The sequence below is a fragment of the Tachyglossus aculeatus genome, chromosome 1 (assembly GCF_015852505.1).
Source record: "Tachyglossus aculeatus isolate mTacAcu1 chromosome 1, mTacAcu1.pri, whole genome shotgun sequence".
Lineage (NCBI taxonomy): Eukaryota > Metazoa > Chordata > Mammalia > Monotremata > Tachyglossidae > Tachyglossus > Tachyglossus aculeatus.
The window spans coordinates 154,441,062-154,460,783 of record NC_052066.1 but is presented as its reverse complement, the minus strand read 5'-3'; the positions used below and the strand labels follow the sequence as shown (position 1 = coordinate 154,460,783).

The 19,722-nt window shown below is 43.7% G+C and overlaps 1 protein-coding gene across 2 annotated transcripts in view; it reads right to left on the bottom strand.

Moving 5' to 3' along the window:
• DICER1 (dicer 1, ribonuclease III) overlaps nucleotides 1-19,421 on the bottom strand; it is an 84,705-nt gene extending 65,284 nt beyond the window's left edge. For both annotated transcript variants that reach the window (XM_038744448.1, XM_038744449.1), the window contains exon 1: nucleotides 19,334-19,421. The gene's annotated coding sequence lies outside the window, so the exon portion shown is untranslated. The remainder of the gene's footprint in view (nucleotides 1-19,333) is intronic.
• Nucleotides 19,422-19,722: the final 301 nt, after the last annotated feature.

The following is a 19,722-nucleotide window of genomic DNA, read 5'->3' as shown; positions in this document are numbered from 1 at the left end:
GGGGGAGGGTACAAGGTGATCAGGCTGTCCCACATGGGGCTCACAGTCAATCCCCATTTTACAGATGAGGTAACTGAGGCCCAGAGAAGTGAAGTGACTTGCCCGAAGTCACAGAGCTGACAAGTGGTAGAGCTGGAATTAGAACCCATGACCTCTGACTCCCAAGCCCGGGGTCTTTCCACTGAACCACGCTGCTTCTCTATCAGTACGAAGGTCAACTCTTTTGCAGAATTCAGTGAGCGACTTGGCTAAACCCGCTTCAGTTAACTATAGGCTACCAGGCCTACAAATAAAGACTCTCCCAGCCCTTCTCCCTCTTGCAGTCACCAGGCTGAGACCTGCAGCGGGCATGAGAGCTGGCAGGCATCCAAAGGGGCACAGCCTGGAGCCCCAGAGGAGAGAAGAATGGAGTTGGTTTGCCCTTCTGCTGAACCTTAACCACGGCAATTTGCTTCATGATAACAGCACATGATAACAGGCATGTGCTTCCATCACAAGTGGACCAGCAACTACTTTTCCCATGGTTATGCTCAATTTAGTACCAGAGGTAATTCTCAACTGAAGAGGAAGTGGCTATGACCTGGCCATTCGATAATCACCCCTCTGTAACACCCACTACAGCAAATTCTGGGACTAAGGGGGAATCATTCAAGGGATAAATGCTTGGGGATGAAGTTTGAAAAGTCAGGCACTGGTGAAAAATCACTTATGCCCTTAAAGCAACAGATTATTGAAGTAATTAAATCACTTTTAAATGCCAATAGTTCCTTTAGCCTGTGTAAAAAGATATTTCTGCCCTATCATCATCAATCGCATTTATTGAGCACTTACTATGTGCAGAGCACTGTACTAAGCACTTGGGAAGTACAAATTGACAACATATAGAGACTGTCCCTACCCAACAGTGGGCTCACAGTCTAAAAGACTGCCCTATGGATTCATTCATTCTAAACTGGGATATTGCTGGTAATATTCTCCTTCATTCCCTGGCTTAAATGAACAGGAAGTGACAAGGAGCTTGCTCCTTAATTTGGCTTACTTATTGCTTTGCACCCAGTAAGCAAGTGCTCAATAAATGCAATTGACTGTTGATAAAGAATAGTTAATTGTTTATTACTGTTGACAAAAACTATCCAAAAAGAATATGCTTGCTCTAAATCAACTAAGCCAAGAGGAGAGAGGGGGGAGAGAAAGAGTGCAATTTGTGTTAGACTTGGAAGCACAGACCTTCATCTCACTCCTTTTTGGGGAATACTAATAATAATCGTGGTATTTGTTAAGCACTCACTATGTGCCAAGCACTATACTAAAAGCTGGGGTGGATACAAGCATACACCCTGCAAGCCACTATATATATATATATATGTATATATATATGTATATATGTTTGTACATATTTATTACTCTATTTATTTATTTATTTTACTTGTACATATCTATTCTATTTATTTTATTTTGTTAGTATGTTTGGTTTTGTCTCCCCCTTTTAGACTGTGAGCCTACTGCTGGGTAGGGACTGTCTCTATATGTTGCCAATTTGTACTTCCCAAGCGCTTAGTACAGTGCTCTGCACATAGTAAGCGCTCAATAAATACGATTGATGATGATGATCCAAAAAGAATATGCTTGCTCTAAATCAACTAAGCCAAGAGGAGAGAGGGGGGAGAGAAAGAGTCCAATTTGTGTCAGACTTGGAAGCACAGACCTTCATCTCACTCCTTTTTGGGGAATACTAATAATAATCGTGGTATTTGTTAAGCACTCACTATGTGCCAAGCACTATACTAAGAGCTGGGGTGGATCAAGCATACACCCTGCAAGCCACTGTGGTCATGAAGAGATGCAACAGACACTAAAATGTCTGGCCCCATAAGCAAAACCTAACTGGCTTCCCTTAATCCCACTAAAATGGGGAATGGATCAGAAGTAAAAAATAGAGCTCACAAGCAGCTACTTTTGAGAAGGGATCACGTCTACCCACTTTATTATGGTCTACGATCTCAAAAACTTGCTACAAAAACTTACTACAAAATCTTGCTTGCATGCCCACCTGGACACTCATTGTCCCTTCTATACTGTAAATTCACTGTAAGCAGGGAATGCACCTGTTTATTGTTGTAGTGTACTCTCCCAAGCGCTTAGCACAGTGCTCTGTACACAGTGAGCTCTCAATTTGATTGACTGACCGTTGCCACAGGGAGGGGATTGCCCCAGCCAGAAAACTGATGGGAGCAGGGAACTGAATTGGACTTGCTCCACTCCTTAAGGAGTCCATTTTTCAAGTATGTGAGAACAGGTTAAAAGAACAAAAACAAAACACAAAAAAAGACACAAAAGAAAAACTTACAAGGTTATTAGAGCAAAGTTGCCTGGCAACACCTCTTGCCGAACAGTGCATGTGTCCTATCTTTGATACAATTGATCGGTTAGTGTCTTTGTTTTTATAAAAGGTTTTGTGTAGCTATGGCTCTGTGAATTTTCCCGTTAGTACAAATCTTTGAGAGCCTCAAAAATAGTAAATATAAATATCAGCAATGTTATCACCCCATTAATCATTTGCTCAATTTCCTTTAAAAAAACCTCCCCCCCCCCAGCTTCCTTTTTCTTTTTTTGCTAACGTTTACCTGCCACACCTTCAAAAAATGCAAAATAGGCGGTATCCAAAGAAATACTGGGGAGTGGATCATTCTTAATATAGCGAAAGAAGCAAGGAAGGCAATGATTGTCTGCAGGAGATACAAAACATTGTATAATCCCCCAAAATGGCTTCACACACCGAGTCACCCCTTAAAAATAGGGCCTTGCCACTTTTATTCACTACATTTTGGCAGCCACAATAGCGCATAAAGGCCAACCCGCTTTCTCCTTCAGCCTGAGACCAACCCCTCTCTCCCACAAAAATAAACACTTAGATGCTTGCATCAACTGAACGGATACTTAAAAAAAAAAGTTCAACATTCCCTTTAAAATTCTTGCCTTCAAGATTGCATCTATTCTATAGGCCAGTTGTCTGCATACTTACATTTACTGTGAAAGTTACTTACCTTTATCTAGCCCGTAAGCTCGTCCTTTAGACTTTTGGCTTGTCCTGGGCAGAGAATATGCCTACCAACTTCATTGTATTGTACTCACCAAACGCTCAGTGCAGTGCTCTGCACCCAATCAGCGCTCCAAAAATACCACTGATTGATCCTGATCCACCTTAACTGCACTGTGACCTGAGGACTATCAGCTGCCCTGTATATATGATTTATTGATTGAAAAAAAATAAAACAGTAGCTCCTCAGGCAATTGTCGGCAGAAGGAAACCATTTGCCTGGATACGGTAGGACGTGGTGATGGAAGAAACGACTGAGTCCACGTCTACCAACTCTGTTGTGCCCTCCCAAACAATGAATGCCCTGCTCATGATCAATGTTCAAAGACCATTTATGGACAGGGTGACTGGACACAGAGGAAGTGAGAAAAGTGCTTTCCTTATTGCGGCCTTCTGCAGGAATCCAATTCCCCCATGCTAGGGTTTTCACATACCAACTAGAAGCAGCCCAGGTGAAGTGTTCAAGATCCAATGCCAGGGACTTACATGTGCTAATCTGGGGTGCCAGGCTGGGGGCAGCCTGTGGAGTCCTCCTAGCTGGCCAACAGAGACCCCCTACTGCTCCACAAACACTTCTCAGCAAACAAATCCTAACACAAAATGCTCATTCGCCTGCCAAGCCTTTTGTATCATCACAAAGTCAGTGTAGAATTTTTTTAATGAAACCCAAGGATGTACCGATCGCCCAGAATGCTCTATTAGGTAGCGCTAACCCATCAGGTGGGTTGAAATATAATATGACTAATTTTTATCACTGTTTAGTTTCTATCAGGGTTTATACTGATCAACCCTATTTAAATGTTTCTTACATGTTTCTCAATACTTTTATAAGGCCATTTTCCTGTTCACAGGTTTAGGATAAGAATCCCTGGCACCCATTTTTGTTTCTACAGTTAGAAAAATGTAAACCATTATATACACTCCTAGTTCTTCCATAAGGCAAGTGTTATTTCCTTGCAAAAGACAAGATAAAGGAAAACTTGTGCTGTAACATCCACCAGTGTTTGACACCATGCACATAAACACACCACCATTTCTTCCAGCACAACGTCACCACATCTAAACAGGCTCGCTTTGTTGGAAGAATGCTCCCTATTTCTGCCATCTCCTCCTAGTCAAAACGTGTAGCGCTAAACCCATTTCTACCTAATTTTGCTAAACCCATTTCTAGCTTTAATGCTTTTAACAAAGAATTAGAACCACGCTCACTCTCAGGCCACTCAGCGTACCTGTAAATGACTTTTTTTTAGTGCATTAACAGTATCCTAGAGGTAATGCAGCATATCTACTGAGCACTTACTGTGTGCAGAACTGTACGAAGTGCTTGGGGGAGTACAATATAACAAAGTTGGTAGACAGGTCTCCTGCCCACGACAAGCTTAAAGTCTAGAGGGGGAGGCAGAAATTAATATTAGTAAATTACAGATACGTACATAAGTGCAGTGGGGTTAAGGGATGGGAGAATAAAGGGTGCAAATCCAAGTGCGAGGGTGATGCAGAAGGGAATGGGAGAAGAGGAAATGAGGGCTTAGTCAGGAAAAGCCTCTTGGAGATGTACCTTCAGTAAGGCTTTGAAGGCGGGGAGAGTGATCGTCTATCGGATATAAAGAGAGAGGGTGTTCCAGAAAAGAGGCAGGACGTGGGCGAGAGGTTGGTGGTGAGATAGACAAGCTAGAGAAACAGTGAGTAGGTTGGCATTATAAGAGCAAAGCCTGTGGGCTGGGATGTAGAAGGAAATTGGAGAGGTAACGTAGGAGGGGGCAGGGTAACAGTGATTTTAAATCGACAAAGCAAGGGGCAGGGTGATGGTGATTTGAAGCCAATGGTGAGGAGTTTCTGAATGGGCAACCACTGGAGGTTCTTGAAGAGTGGGGAAACAAAGACAACACAGACTGAACATTTTGATAGAAAAACGACGCAGGCAGCAGAGTGAAGTTTGGACTAGAGTGGGGAGAGACAGGAGGCAGGGAGGTCAGCATGAAGGCTGATGCAGTAGTCAAGGTGGATTAACACAGTGGCAGTTTGGATGGACAGGAAAGGGCGGATTTTAGCCACGTTGTGGAGGTTGCACCGTCACGATTAGGTGGCAGATCAAATAAGTGGGTTGAGTGAGAGATGAGTCGAGGATAATACCAAGGTTCCAGGCTTGTGGAGAATGGCGGTGCTGTAGACAGTGACAAGAAAGTCAGGGGGCGGGCAGGGCTTGGGAGGGAAGAAAAGTTTGGTTTTGGACATGTTATGTTTGAGGTGTTGGCGGGATATCCAAGTAGAGAGGCCCTGAGGGCAGAAGGAAATGTGAGACTGCAGAGAAGGAGCAAGATCAGGGCAGTGTGGTTTACTGGAAAGAACACGGGTTTGGGCGTCAGAGGTCGTGGGTTATAATTCTGGCTCTGCCACTTGTCCGCTGTGTGATCTTAGGCAAGCCACTTAACTTCTCTGTGCCTCAGTTACCTCATCTGTAAAATGGGGATGAAGACTCTGAACCCTACGTGGGACAACCTGATTCCTTGTATCTACGCCAGTGCTTAGAACAGTGCTCGCCACATAGTAAGCACTTAACAAATACCATAATTATTGTTATTATTATTACTACATTTGAGGATCATCCACATAGAGTTGATAGTTGAAGCCATGGGAGTGAATGAGTTCTCCAAAGGGGTGGGTGGGGATGGAGAATAGAAGGGGACAGAAAACTGAATCTTGAGGGACCGCTACAGTTAGGGGGTGGGAGGCAGAGGAGAAGCCCACAGGAGACCGAGAATGAGTGGCCGGAGAGATAAGAGAACCAGAAGAGGACAGTGTCAGTGAAGCCAAGGTTGGATAATGTTTCCAGAAGGGGGTGGTCAATGGTGTCAAGCAAAAGTGAGCAGTTCAACCCTTCCTCGTTGTCAGAATCAGATTAGGTCCAGGCCTGCGGGGGAAAGGCATGCATTTTAAAGTTCATATTTTGATAAGCTAATCGGATTTGGGCCTGATTCTACACAGGCCAAGCCTGAAACTAAATGCAAACCTAGCACTAGAGAGGATTAAAGTCAGCAAATAAACCCCAAACTTCTAGGGCTTTGGGCCGCTATCTCAAGAACCCCTTATGCGGCTTTTCCGCTCTCCATCCCTATTTCCTCTCTATACGGTCACCTTAGGAAAGTTCCCAGAGAGGATAGTGGCACGGGAAAAGGGGGAGAGTGCATGATCATCACAACCTGCGACAGAGCAACTGTCAGAGGGACTTTTGGATCCACTCGAAGCGCAAAGAAGACAGCTGTCAGTGCAAAAGTGTCCTTCCTACCTGCTCAACTTCCACCTGTCAATTTGGAGCCCACTCTGCTCACTTCTAGCAGCAAATTCCCCTCATCGGTTGGCTTTTAGCGTTACAACAGGTGGATCGCTTGAAAAGGTTTTCGCCTGTCCAGACGTCTGTCTGTCACAGCTATGGCAGCACGGTATAGACCTCCACTGATTTAGCATGTGAACATGCGCCAATGTCGGGCACCTTACTCATGATCTAAAAGCCCGCTCCCTGAAATCCAGCTCCACCCCCTCTCCCGGCCACCCCCTGCCCTTCTGCACCGGGCAGAGCTGTTCACGTCGCTCCAGCTTCTCCACAAAAGACCGACTCTTTTTTTTAAGGATATTTGTTGAGTGCTTATTATGTGCCAGGTGCCGTACTAACCGCTGGGGTAGGTACAAGCTGATCAGGTTGGTCACAGTCCACGTCCAGGTCTCCGGCCTTAATCCCCTTTTTGCAGATGAGGTCACCGAGGCCCAGCGAAGTCAAGTGAGTTGCCCGAGGTCACACAGCAGACAAATGGCGGAGCCAGGGGACAGAACCCAGCCAAGTCCGTCGGACTCCTTCCTTCCTTTCTTACTTTCCTCTCTCCCTCTGACTGCTGGAAGCCCCGGAGCCCCCCGTTGAGCATTCCTTCAGCCCGAGACTCTGCACAGTTGAGTTGTTTGGTCTGTATTTTTGAGATCCGCCATGAAACGGTCGCTCCCCTGACTAACCTGTTCCGCAGACTCCAGGGAACCAGTTTCCCCAGTACACAAGCTCTGGTCACCTCCTAAGACACAGCTAAAACCCTCAGAGTGCAAAATTGGCAATTCATGTGGTAAGCACTGCGGATTTTAGTTTCCAACCACATCATTCACTCTTTCTGAAAGGTTCCCTACAATCTGCTCGCCTGTAGTTTAATGCAACAGACGTGTTCCCCTGCCTTTGGGGGATCATTTGGCAGCTACGTGTTCTGGGTTCCTCCTTCTGGGTTCAAGCGCTTAGTACGGTGCTCTGCACACAGTAAGCGCTCAATAAATACGATTGATTGATTGATTGCAAGCTCTTTGGGGGCAGGGAGCGTGTCTACCAGCTCTATTATTGTATTGTACTCTCCCAGGCACTTAGTACAGTGCTTGACACACTGAGAGCACTCACTAAATACGATTTACTGACTGATTCCAGAAAGACCATCAGCCCTTTCCTTTCCCCCAGAGCCTCTAAGTTCCTACACCACAGCCCCCCTCTCCCATCTCTAGTCCTTGCTAGCTCTCTCTCGATCAAATCAATCAATACTATTTATTGAGCACTCAGGCCGTTGTTTTCTAGTCCTGTCGCCCCTTCCTAACCTGCAGAGGTTCTTCAAGAGACTACTACTCAAATCCACCGAGAATCAAATGGCCCAGCGCAGGGCAGGGAGTTCACCAGTTTACTTCGTCAGAATAAAAATGTTTTAATCTTCCAGAGAATTCAAAGCATTTCCCTCGCTCCCATTCAACATCTCTGGGGGCGGCACGGTAGGTACAGTGAGAATGAGAAGCAGCCTGGCCTAACGGACAGAGCACAGGCCTTAGAGTAAGAAGGACTTGGGTTCTAATCTCGACTCTGCCGTGTGTCTGCTGGGTGACCCTGGGAGAGTCACTTCACTTTCTTGGGCCTCAGTTATTTCACCTGTAAAATGGGAATTGAGACTGTGAGCCCCATGTAGGACATGGGCCATGTCCACCCTGACTAGCCTGTATCTTCTAGACTGTAAGCTCGTTATGGGAGGGAATATGTACAGAGAAGCAGTGTGGCTCAGTGGAAAGAGCACGGACTTTGGAGTCAGAGGTCATGCGTTCAAATCCCAACTCCGCCAATTGTCAGCTGTGTGACTTTAGGCAAGTCACTTAACTTATCTGTGCCTCAGTTACCTCACCTGTAAAATGGGGATTAAGATTGAGCCCCCCGTGGGACAACCTGATCACCCTGTACTTTGCACAAAATAAGCACTTAATAAATGTCATTATTATTACTGCACTTTCCCAAGCGCTTACTACAGTTCTGCCAGTTATCAGCTGTGTGACTCTGGGCAAGTCACTTAACTTTTCTGTGCCTCAGTTTCCTCATCTGTAAAATGGGGATAAAGACTGTGAGCCCCCTGTGGGACAACTTGATCACCTTGTAACCTCTGCAGCGCTTAGAACAGTGCTTTGCACATAGTAAGCGCTTAATAAATGCCATTATTATTACTATTATTATTACTATTATTATTACAGTGCTCTGCACACAGTAAGTGCTCAATAAATGATTCACCCATCTGCCAAGATGCTTAGAGTACAGTGCCTGGCCCATGTGAGCCCAATGTTGGGTAGGGATTGTCTCTATCTGTTGCTGGATCGTACTTTCCAAGCGCTTAGTACAGTGTTCTGCACACAGTAAGCACTCAATACGATTGAATTAATGAATTAAATACCTTTATGACTCACTTTTTACATAACTGCAATTATAGCTGGACCTAAGCTTGTTGTGGGCAGGGAACATGTCTACCAACTGTTATATCGTACTCTTCTAAGAGCTTAGTAAAGTGTTTTGCACACAGTAAGCACTCAGTAAATACGACTGGCTGATTAATAATACAATTGATCTCACAAAAAACTGTGGGGGTAAGCAAACAAATTCCATCATCATCTTTTAGACTGTGAGCCCAATGTTGGGTAGGGACTGTCTCTATATGTTGCCAATCTGTACTTCCCAAGCGCTTAGTACAGTGCTCTGCACATAGTAAGAGCTCAATAAATGTGATTGATTGATTGATTGATCATCACAGTTACCTAATGAACTTCCCATATGGCACAGGGACTGTGCCCAGCTTGATTAATTTGGATGTTCCCCAGCACTTGGAAAACAGTGCCTGACAAAAGGTAAGTGAACAACAAATACAATAATAATCATAAAGCACCTCAAAAGAAAGCTCCTTCAGACAGGCAAGAGATCACTCTTCCCCCCTGAAAACTTAGTATTAGCTGAGGAGCTAATCTCCAGAAGTCTTCCCGCCACAAGCTGTGCAAATAAAGTTGGAAGAATGGGCCAAACTCCAAGTTAAGATATTTTAGTTCCCAGATAGCTTCAGGCTGTCAAGTTGACAGAGTAATATTACTCTTAAAAGACAGTTCAAAGGTAATTTTCTCATCTCAATAATTATAGATCACGATTACAGCCTAAGTCACTTGCAATTAACAGAAGCACATGCTTACTGAGCGCTGCAGCAAGTGTGGTGGCCATTTTGAATTCAGCCCCAGAATTAATTGTATTCAGTAAACAAAGGTTTCCCTGTGTTCCCGAAGCTTTCAGTCCAGACAATGGCAGTAATGGGGAAAAAAAGATCTCACTTCATAAAAATGTTTGCCTTTGTCTCTCCCCAACCCCTTTCCATTCAAGAATGGTAGCGCTCTTGGATGCAGCGGAGAAATTCTGAAGAATTAGGTCCGAATTCTTAAATCGGGAACGCTACTACGGGCTTTATGCTCACTGTCGGGACAAGCCTCGCACGCCTCAAAAAACCAGGCTCCAGTTGGCCCCAGGCTGCCGCTCTCTAAACAGGCTAAAGGGAAGATTTGAGGTTTCTCCTCTGCTTCAACTGGAGCTGACATTTTAGTATTTGGGGAGGATCCCCCTCCCCTACGCCGTGAATAGGCTGAGTGAACGACTGCACCCCGAAAGCAAGACTGTAAGCTCCTTGGGGGCCAGTATTCTGTCTACCAACTCTACTGTATTCTCCCAAGTGCTTAGTACAGGGCTCCACGCTGGGAATCTCAATAACTATCAATCAATCGTATTTATTGAGCACTTACTGTGTGCCCCTTCCTTCCTCTCCCCACTCCATCCCCCCATCTTACCTCCTTCCCTTCCCCACAGCACCTGTATATATGTTTGTACATATTTATTACTCTATTTATTTTACTTGTACATATCTATTCTATTCATTTTATTTTGTTAGTCTGTTTGGTTTTGTTCTCTGTCTCCCCCTTTTAGACTGTGAGCCCACTGTTGGGTAGGGACTGTCTCTATATGTTGCCAACTTGGACTTCCCAAGCGCTTAGTCCAGTGCTCTGCACACAGTGAGCGCTCAATAAATACGATTGATGATGATGATGCAGCGCACTGTACTAAGCGCTTGACTACCTATGTAGTAACAGTAACTAAGCAACTACCTATGGTCTGAGGGAAAGAGGATGGTCAGGGAAGTCAGAGGGGTCTAATCCCGGCTCTGTGTGACGTTGGGCAAGTCGCTTCACTTCTCTGTGGCTCGGGTACCTCATCTATAAAATGAGGGCTCAATAAATGTTCTCCCTCCTACTTAGTCTGTGAGTCCCACATGAGACACGGACGGTGCCCAACCTGACCAGCTTGTATCTCCAGTGGTTACCTACCAACCTCCGTATCAAGCAAAAACTCCCCATTGTAGGCTACAAAACTCTCCCATCACCTTGACCCCTCCAACCTCACCTCCCTTCTCTCCTTCTACAGCCCAGCCCGCACCCCCAACTCAGTGCTTTGCACATAGTAAGCGCTTAATAAATGCCATTTAAAAAAAAAAAAACTCCTCCGGTGCTAACCTTCTCACTGTGTCTCGTTCTCACCTGACCCCCGACCCATGTCCTACCTCAGGCCTGGCATGCCCTTCCACCTCAGATCTGCTAAACAGTCCCACTTCCCCACCTTCAAAGCCCTACTGAGGGCTCACCTCCTCCATGAGGCCTTCCCAGACTGAGCCCCCCTTTTCCTCTGCTCCTCCTCCCCTTCCCCATCGCCCCGTCTCCCTCCCTCTGCTCTACCCCACCTCCCCGCCCCACAGCACTTGTATATATAATCTAAAATTCTATTATTTTATTCTATTATTATTATTATTCTATTATTATTTTATTCTATTATTATTCTATTATTAAATTCTATTATTCTATTATTAATTCTATTAATATAAATGCTTGTTTACTTGTTGTGATAATAATAATAATGGCATTTTACTAAGCGCTTATTATGTGCAAAGCACTGTTCTAAGCGCTGGGGAGGTTACAAGGTGATCAGGTTGTCCCACGGGGGGCTCACGGTCTTAATCCCCATTTTACAGATGAGGGAACTGAGGCCCAGAGAAGTGAAGTGACCGGCCCAAAGTCACACAGCTGACAAGTGGCGGAGCCGGGATTTGAACCCATGACCTCTGACTCCGAAGCCCATGCTCTTTCCATTGAGCCACGCTGCTTCTTCTGCTGATGTGTTTATGTTTAGATCTGTAATTCTATTTATTTCTATCGACGCTATTGATGCCTGTTTCCTTGTTTTGATGTCTGTCTCCCCACTTCTAGCCTGTAAGCCCGTTGCGGGCAGGGACTGTCTCTACTGCTGAATTGTACTTTCTAAGTACTTAGTACAGTGCTCCGCACAGAGTAAGCGCTCAATAAATACGACTGAATGAATGAATACCCCACGGCTTAGTACAGTGTCTGGCACATAAGCAGGGCTTAAATACCTGTTTTTTTTTTAAAAAAAGGAAGCAATCAATACCACTGATTGATGGATAGCAACCCCCTCACCACTGCATGGCCCTTTCAGTTATACCCAGTCTCCTTACCTGTGCACTAGTTCAGCAAACTGCCATCAACCTGGCATAAAGCAGTTATCTGGGTTCTCCTGGTTAAAAGAAAACCCAGTTCAGTGGTGTAGACGGGGGAATCCTCTAAAAAGCCATTTTTCTCTTCCTTCACAAGTTAAGAGGAATGGCCACTGGAAAGGGAAGGTACAGACGGAGAGAAGCCGCACGGGAAGCAGAGGGGCCAAAGGTTAATGTGCGGGCCTGGGAGTTGGAAGGACTTGGGTTCTAATCCCGGCTCTGCCACTTGCCTGCTGGGTGACCCTGGTCAAGTCACTTCACTTCTCTGCGCCTCAGTTACCTCATCTGTAAAATGGGGAATAAGACTGTGAGCCCCACATGGGGACATGGACTATGTCCAACCTGTTTACCTTATATCTCCCCCAGAGCTTAGTACGGTGCCTGGCACATAGTAAGCGCTGAAATACCAACTGAAAACAAAACAAAGAGAAGACCATCATCATCATCAATCGTATTTATTGAGCGCTTACTATGTGCAGAGCACTGTACTAAGCGCTTGGGAAGAACAAATTGGCAACACACAGAGACAGTCCCTACCCAACAGTGGGCTCACAGTCTAAAAGGGGGAGACAGAGAACAAAACCAAACATACCAACAAAATAAAATAAATAGACCACAGTCCTCAAATGAAAAACTTTTTAAATATCAATTAGGGCCGGGGATTTTAACTCAGGAAAAAGACGCCCATTCTTGCATGGTCTTAGACCCTAGATGGTAATGACAAGGATGCTTTAAGAAGCATCAAGGCGGAGTTCAGTAGGTGTCAAAATAAAAAGTTGCAGTACCGACACCCGCTTAATACTGCATAAATCAACTGCTTACTACATTCTGCTAACACTTCAAAGCCAATTATGTTCACTCACTGAATGCTGGAAGGCAAAATAAACCACTTTTCATCAGACATTTCTAACAAAAGAACTTTACTTTGTCTTTACCATCTCCCAGGACGGAAGGGGCACAGAAACAAGAGTCGGTTCTTCAATAATACCCTGCTTTCACTAGGTGAAACGGCAGGACTTGGAAATGTTCTTCCGAAAACGTAAAACCGCCTGGGTACAGAGTGACAGAAGAAACAGGTGTGTGCAGGCACACAGTACCGAGACAGGGGAATGTAACATGAATTCTCCTTAATGAGATGTTCTGCAAGAAGGCGACTCCCACGTTATAGGAGAACTGACTGAATAGGAATAAGATATTCAGAAGGCAATTCTATGCTGGAAGCCCTTTCCTTTCAACGTTTGGTTTTCCGTTTTCCCAACTATAAATCTGGTATGACCATCGCTAGAAAGAAAAAAATAAATGTCATGACTCATGAATTCTATAAAATCAGTGGAAGTATACGACTGCTCTAGTTCTTTCCATTTAATGAGATGAAAATGTTTTACAAGCACATTGCCACGGTGTACAAAAATGGGACTGCTCCCCAGGGTATCGTCAAAATGACAAAAAAAAAAAATATTTACCATACCCATTTTCTATTGTCAAATGATTTCGTCTTTGACATCACTCCTTCCCAACATTAATGCTGTGTCATATGTTCAGCTCATGTGCCTTTCACTGAAATGAACTGAAACCGCCCGTGAGTGAGTGAGGTTTGAGGTTCAGATTATTTTCTCTTTGTTAGGTGACTGTCACCCACAGCTGCTTTCATTTTTAAAACAGGAAAGGGCAGGCCGCAGGCAGTTTTGCTCTTCATCGTGTTTTCAAATCAGCCTTTTCAGTCTACTCTCTTTCCACTTGCCTTCCTTTTCACGCCCTAAAAGTTGGAAAATAAACTTCGATGCGTTTTTAAATTCCCATTGGAGAAGAGCACGATAAACTCTAGTCAGTTAAAATCTTCGGGAAAAAGAAGATGTCCAAAAGGGAAAATTCTTAACCCGGGAGACTTGCTGTCTCAACCACAAGTGCATATTTTTAAGGTTACTACCAATCACGGGAATGGATACATCACTTTCACATCTTGGTAAATAAGAGCTAGCCGGCAATATAGGCTTTACAGCGCAGGGTGAGGAGATAAATCAGAGGTCAACAAATCAAACGATTTTGCCAAACGAAGTGGTAACCTGATCCGGTTTTTTTAAAAAGCTCTGAAAAGAACTGAGCTGCCCACATGCTTCAGGCGCTAAGCATCCATTCCAAACCAGCCCGGGGAACATGCTCTCCTTAATAATAATAATGATGATGGTATTTATTAAGCGCTTACTATGTGCCAAGCACTGTTCTAAGCACTGGAGTAGATACAGGATAGACCCTTTCGGGTTTTTGCGAGAGCAGCAATGCACAAAAACTGGAAAGGAGGCAAGGAAACAAAAAGAGGCCTGGCACCCTTGCCAGCCTGGGCCCGGGCTTTGCCAACAAACGCTTGAGAAGACTTTCCCCCCAACAAAAGGGATCCCCTGCAGTACTACTACTAGTAGTAATAACCATAAGCGCTTACTACTACTACTAAGAATAATAAGAGGTTACTCTGTGACACTGTGCCTTTCCCCCCAATAAAAGGGATCCCCTGCAGTACTACTACTAATAATAATAATCATGAGTGCTCACCACTACTACTAGTAATAATAACAATAAGCGGTTACTATGTGACCCTGTGCCTTTCCCCCCAATAAAAGGGATTTGCCGCAGTACTACTACTAATAATCATAAGCGCTTACTACTACTACTAGTAATAATAAGAGGTTAGCATGTGACACTGTGCCTTTCCCCCCAAAAAAGGGATCCCCTGCAGTACTACTAATAATCATAATTATAAGCACTTCCTACTGCTAATCATAATCATAAGCGCTTCCTACTACTAGTCACAATCATAAACGCTTACTACTACTGATCATAATCATAAGCACTTATTACTACTAATCACAATCACAAGCGCTACTACTAATCATAATCATAAGCACTCGCTACTACTAATCATTACCATAAGCGTACACTACTACTAATCATTACCATAAGCGCTTACTACTACTAATCATAAGCGCTTACTACTAATCATAATCATAAGCGCTTACTACTACTAATCATAATCATAAGCGCTTACTACTACTAATCATAATCATAAGCGCTTACTACTACTAATAATGATGACATTTATTAAGTGCTTACTATGTGCAAAGCACTGTACTACTAATCATAACCATAAGCGCTTACTACTGATCAACCATAAGCGCTTCCCACTACTAATCATAACCATAAGCGCTTCCTACTACTAATCATAAGCGCTTCCTACTATTAATCATAAGCGCTTACTACTACTAATAATAATGATGGCATTAAGTGCTCACTATGTGCAAAGCACTGTACTACTAATCATAACCATAAGTGCTTCCTACTACTAATCATAACCATAAGCGCTTCCTACTACTAATCATAATCACTTCCTACTACTAATCATAATTGCTTACTACTACTAATCATAATCATAAGCGCTACTACTACTCATAATCATAAGCTCTACTACTACTCATCATAATCATAAGCGTTACTACTACTCATCATAATAAGCGCTACTACTACTCATCATAATCATATGCGCTACTACTACTAATCATAATCAAAAGTGCTTACTACTACTAATCATAATCATAAGCGCTACTACTACTAATCATAATCATAAGTGCTACTTCTACTAATCATAATCATAAGCGCTATTACTAATCATAATCATAAGCACTTACTATTACTAATCATAATCATAAGTGCTTACTACTACTAATCATAAGCGCTACTTCTACTAACCATAATCATAAGCGCCATTACTACTAATCATAATCATAAGCGCTACTACTAATCATAATCACAAGCGCTACTACTACTAATCATAAGCGCTACTACCAACCATAAGCACTTCTAATCATAATCATAAGTGCTTCCTGTTACTAATCATAAGCGCTTCCTACTGCTAATCATAATCACAAGCAGTTCCTACTGCTGATAATAAGCGCTTACTGCTACTAATCATAATCATAAGCGCTTCCTACTACTAATCATAATCAATTACAACTACTAATCATAAGTGCTTCCTACTACTGATAATAATCATAAGTGCTTACTGCTACTAATCATAATCATAAGCACATACTACTACTAACCATAATCATAAGCGCTACTTCTACTAACCATAATCGTAAGTGCTTACTACTACTAATCATAAGCGCTACTTCTACTAACCATAATCATAAGCGCCATTACTACTAATCATAATCATAAGCGCTACTACTAATCATAATCACAAGCGCTACTACTACTAATCATAAGCGCTACTACCAACCATGAGCGCTTCTACTAATCATAATCATAAGTGCTTCCTGCTACTAATCATAAGCGCTTCCTACTGCTAATCATAATCACAAGCAGTTCCTACTGCTGATAATAATCATAAGCGCTTACTGCTACTGATCATAATCATAAGCGCTTCCTACTACTAATCATAATCAATTACAACTACTAATCATAAGCGCTTCCTACTACTGATAATAATCATAAGCGCTTACTGCTACTGATCATAATCATAAGCGCTTCCTACTACTAATCATAATCAATTACAACTACTAATCATAAGTGCTTCCTACTACTGATAATAATCATAAGCGCTTACTGCTACTAATCATAATCATAAACGCTTCCTACTACTAATCATAACCAATTACAACTACTAATCATAAGCGCTTCCTACTACTGATAATAATCATAAGCGCTTACTGCTACTAATCATAATCATAAGCGCTTCCTACTACTAACCATAATCAATTACAACTACTAATCATAAGCGCTTCCTACTACTGATAATAATAAGCGCTTCCTGCTACTAATCATGATCATAAGCGCTTCCTACTACTAATCATAATCGCTTCCTACTACGAATCATAAGCGCTTCCTACTACTGATAATAATCATAAGCGCTTACTGCTACTGATCATAATCATAAGCGCTTCCTACTACTAATCATAATCGCTTACTACTACGAATCATAAGCGCTTCCTACTACTGATAAAAACCATAAGCGCTTACTGCTACTAATCATAATCATAAGCGCTTCCTACTACTAATCCTAATCAATTACAACTACGAATCATAAGCGCTTCCTACTACTGATAATAATCATAAGCGCTTCCTACTACTAATCATAATCATAAGCGCTTCCTACTACTAATCATAATCAATTACAACTACTAATCATAAGCGCTTACTGCTACTGATCATAATCATAAGCGCTTCCTACTACTAATCATAACCAATTACAACTACTAATCATAAGCGCTTCCTACTACTGATAATAATCATAAGCGCTTACTGCTACTAATCATAATCATAAGCGCTTCCTACTACTAATCATAATCCATTGCAACTACTAATCATAAGCGCTCCCTACTACTGATAATAACCATAAGCGATTCCTGCTACTAATCATGATCATAAGCGCTTCCTACTACTAATCATAATCAATCACAACTACTAATCATAAGCGCTTCCTACTACTGATAATAATCATAAGCGCTTACTGCTACTGATCATAATCATAAGCGCTTCCTACTACTAATCATAATCGCTTACTACTACGAATCATAAGCGCTTCCTACTACTGATAAAAACCATAAGCGCTTACTGCTACTAATCATAATCATAAGCGCTTCCTACTACTAATCCTAATCAATTACAACTACGAATCATAAGCGCTTCCTACTACTGATAATAATCATAAGCGCTTCCTACTACTAATCATAATCATAAGCGCTTCCTACTACTAATCATAATCAATTACAACTACTAATCATAAGCGCTTACTGCTACTGATCATGATCATAAGCGCTTCCTACTACTAATCATAACCAATTACAACTACTAATCATAAGCGCTTCCTACTACTGATAATAATCATAAGCGCTTACTGCTACTAATCATAATCATAAGCGCTTCCTACTACTAATCATAATCCATTGCAACTACTAATCATAAGCGCTCCCTACTACTGATAATAATCATAAGCGCTTACTGCTACTAATCATGATCATAAGCGCTTCTTACTACTAATCATAATCAATCACAACTACTAATCATAAGCGCTTCCTACTACTGATAATAATCATAAGCGCTTACTGCCACTAATCATGATCATAAGCGCTTCCTACTACTAATCATAATCGCTTCCTACTACGAATCATAAGCGCTTCCTACTACTGATAATAATCATAAGCGCTTACTGCTACTAATCATAATCATAAGCGCTTACGACTACTAATCATAATCGCTTACTACTACTAATCATAGGCGCTTCCTACTACTGATAATAATCATAAGCGCTTACTGCTACTGATCATAACCATAAGCGCTTCCTACTACTAATCATAATCAATTACAACTACTAATCATAAGCGCTCCCTACTACTGATAATAATCATAAGTGCTTACTGCTACTAATCATAATCATAAGCGCTTACTACTACTAATCATAATATAAGCGCCTACTACTACTAACCATAACCATAAGCGCTTACTACTACTAACCATAACCATAAGCGCTTACTACTACTAACCACCATCACAAGAGGTTAGGATGTGACACTGTTCTAAGCTCCTCGGGGTTTTTTAATCCCGCCAGGATGGCGGGGCTGAGGGCTGGAAGGGGAAGAGGGGATGCAGGGTGGTCTCCTCAAGTTGAGGGGAGGGAGAGAGAGAGAGAGGCCTTGACTTGCTTTCCCGCCATCTTGGCCCCCGGGTTTTGATGCTTTTGAGGGGGAGCCCGGGCGGTGTGGGGGAAGATGGAGGGGGGACGAGGCCTGAGGCGGGGCAGGACCCCCCCCCCACTTCTAGACTGTGAGCCCCCTGTTGAGTAGGGACCGTCTCTATATCAATCAATCAATCAATCAATCGTATTTATTGAGCGCTTACTATGTGCAGAGCACTGGACTAAGCGCTTGGGAAGTACAAACTGGCAACACACAGAGACAGTCCCTACCCAACAGCGGGCTCGCAGTCTAAAAGGGGGAGACGGAGAACAAAACCAAACAGACCGACAAAATAAAATAAATCGGATAGGAATGTACAAGCAAAATAAATAAATAATGTTTATTTATTTGTTGCCAGGCGCTTAGTACAGTTCTCAGCACATAGTAAGCGCTCCATAAATACGACTGATCGGCCCCCCCCTTGGCCTTCCCCGCACGGTGCGCGCGCCGTCGGCGTCAGGCTAAGGCGGAGCGGCCCGCGGCCTGGTCCCCTTTCCGGAGCCTCGGCCTCTCCTGCGGCCCCGGCCCCGGCCCCCGGCGGCGGCGGGCGGGCCGCTCCCCACGCGAGGCCGGGGCTCCGGGCGCGGCCTTACCTGCGGGACGCGGCTCCGACGGGCAGCATCGGCCCGCTGCCCGGCTCACCAGCGCGGCCTCGTTGGGCCGCTCCCCATCGCCGCCATTTTTTTTTCCTCCTCCTCCTCCCCGTCAGGTTACTCCATTCACCTGGGCCCGGGCCCTTCGCCCGCGCCAACCGGCGTGGAGAACGGCCCTCCGCCCGCCCACCCTCCCCCGCGGGCCCGGTTGAGAGCGGGCCCGCCATTGGACGAGGCCTGGGGAGGAACGGCTAAACGGAGCCCGGCGGCCAATCAGGGGCCGCGACACGGCGGCGCTCGCGTGGCCCGGCCTTGAGGGCCTTTCCCACGCCGCCTCAAATTAATAATAATAGCAATAACAACAACAATAATAATAGTGGCATTTATTA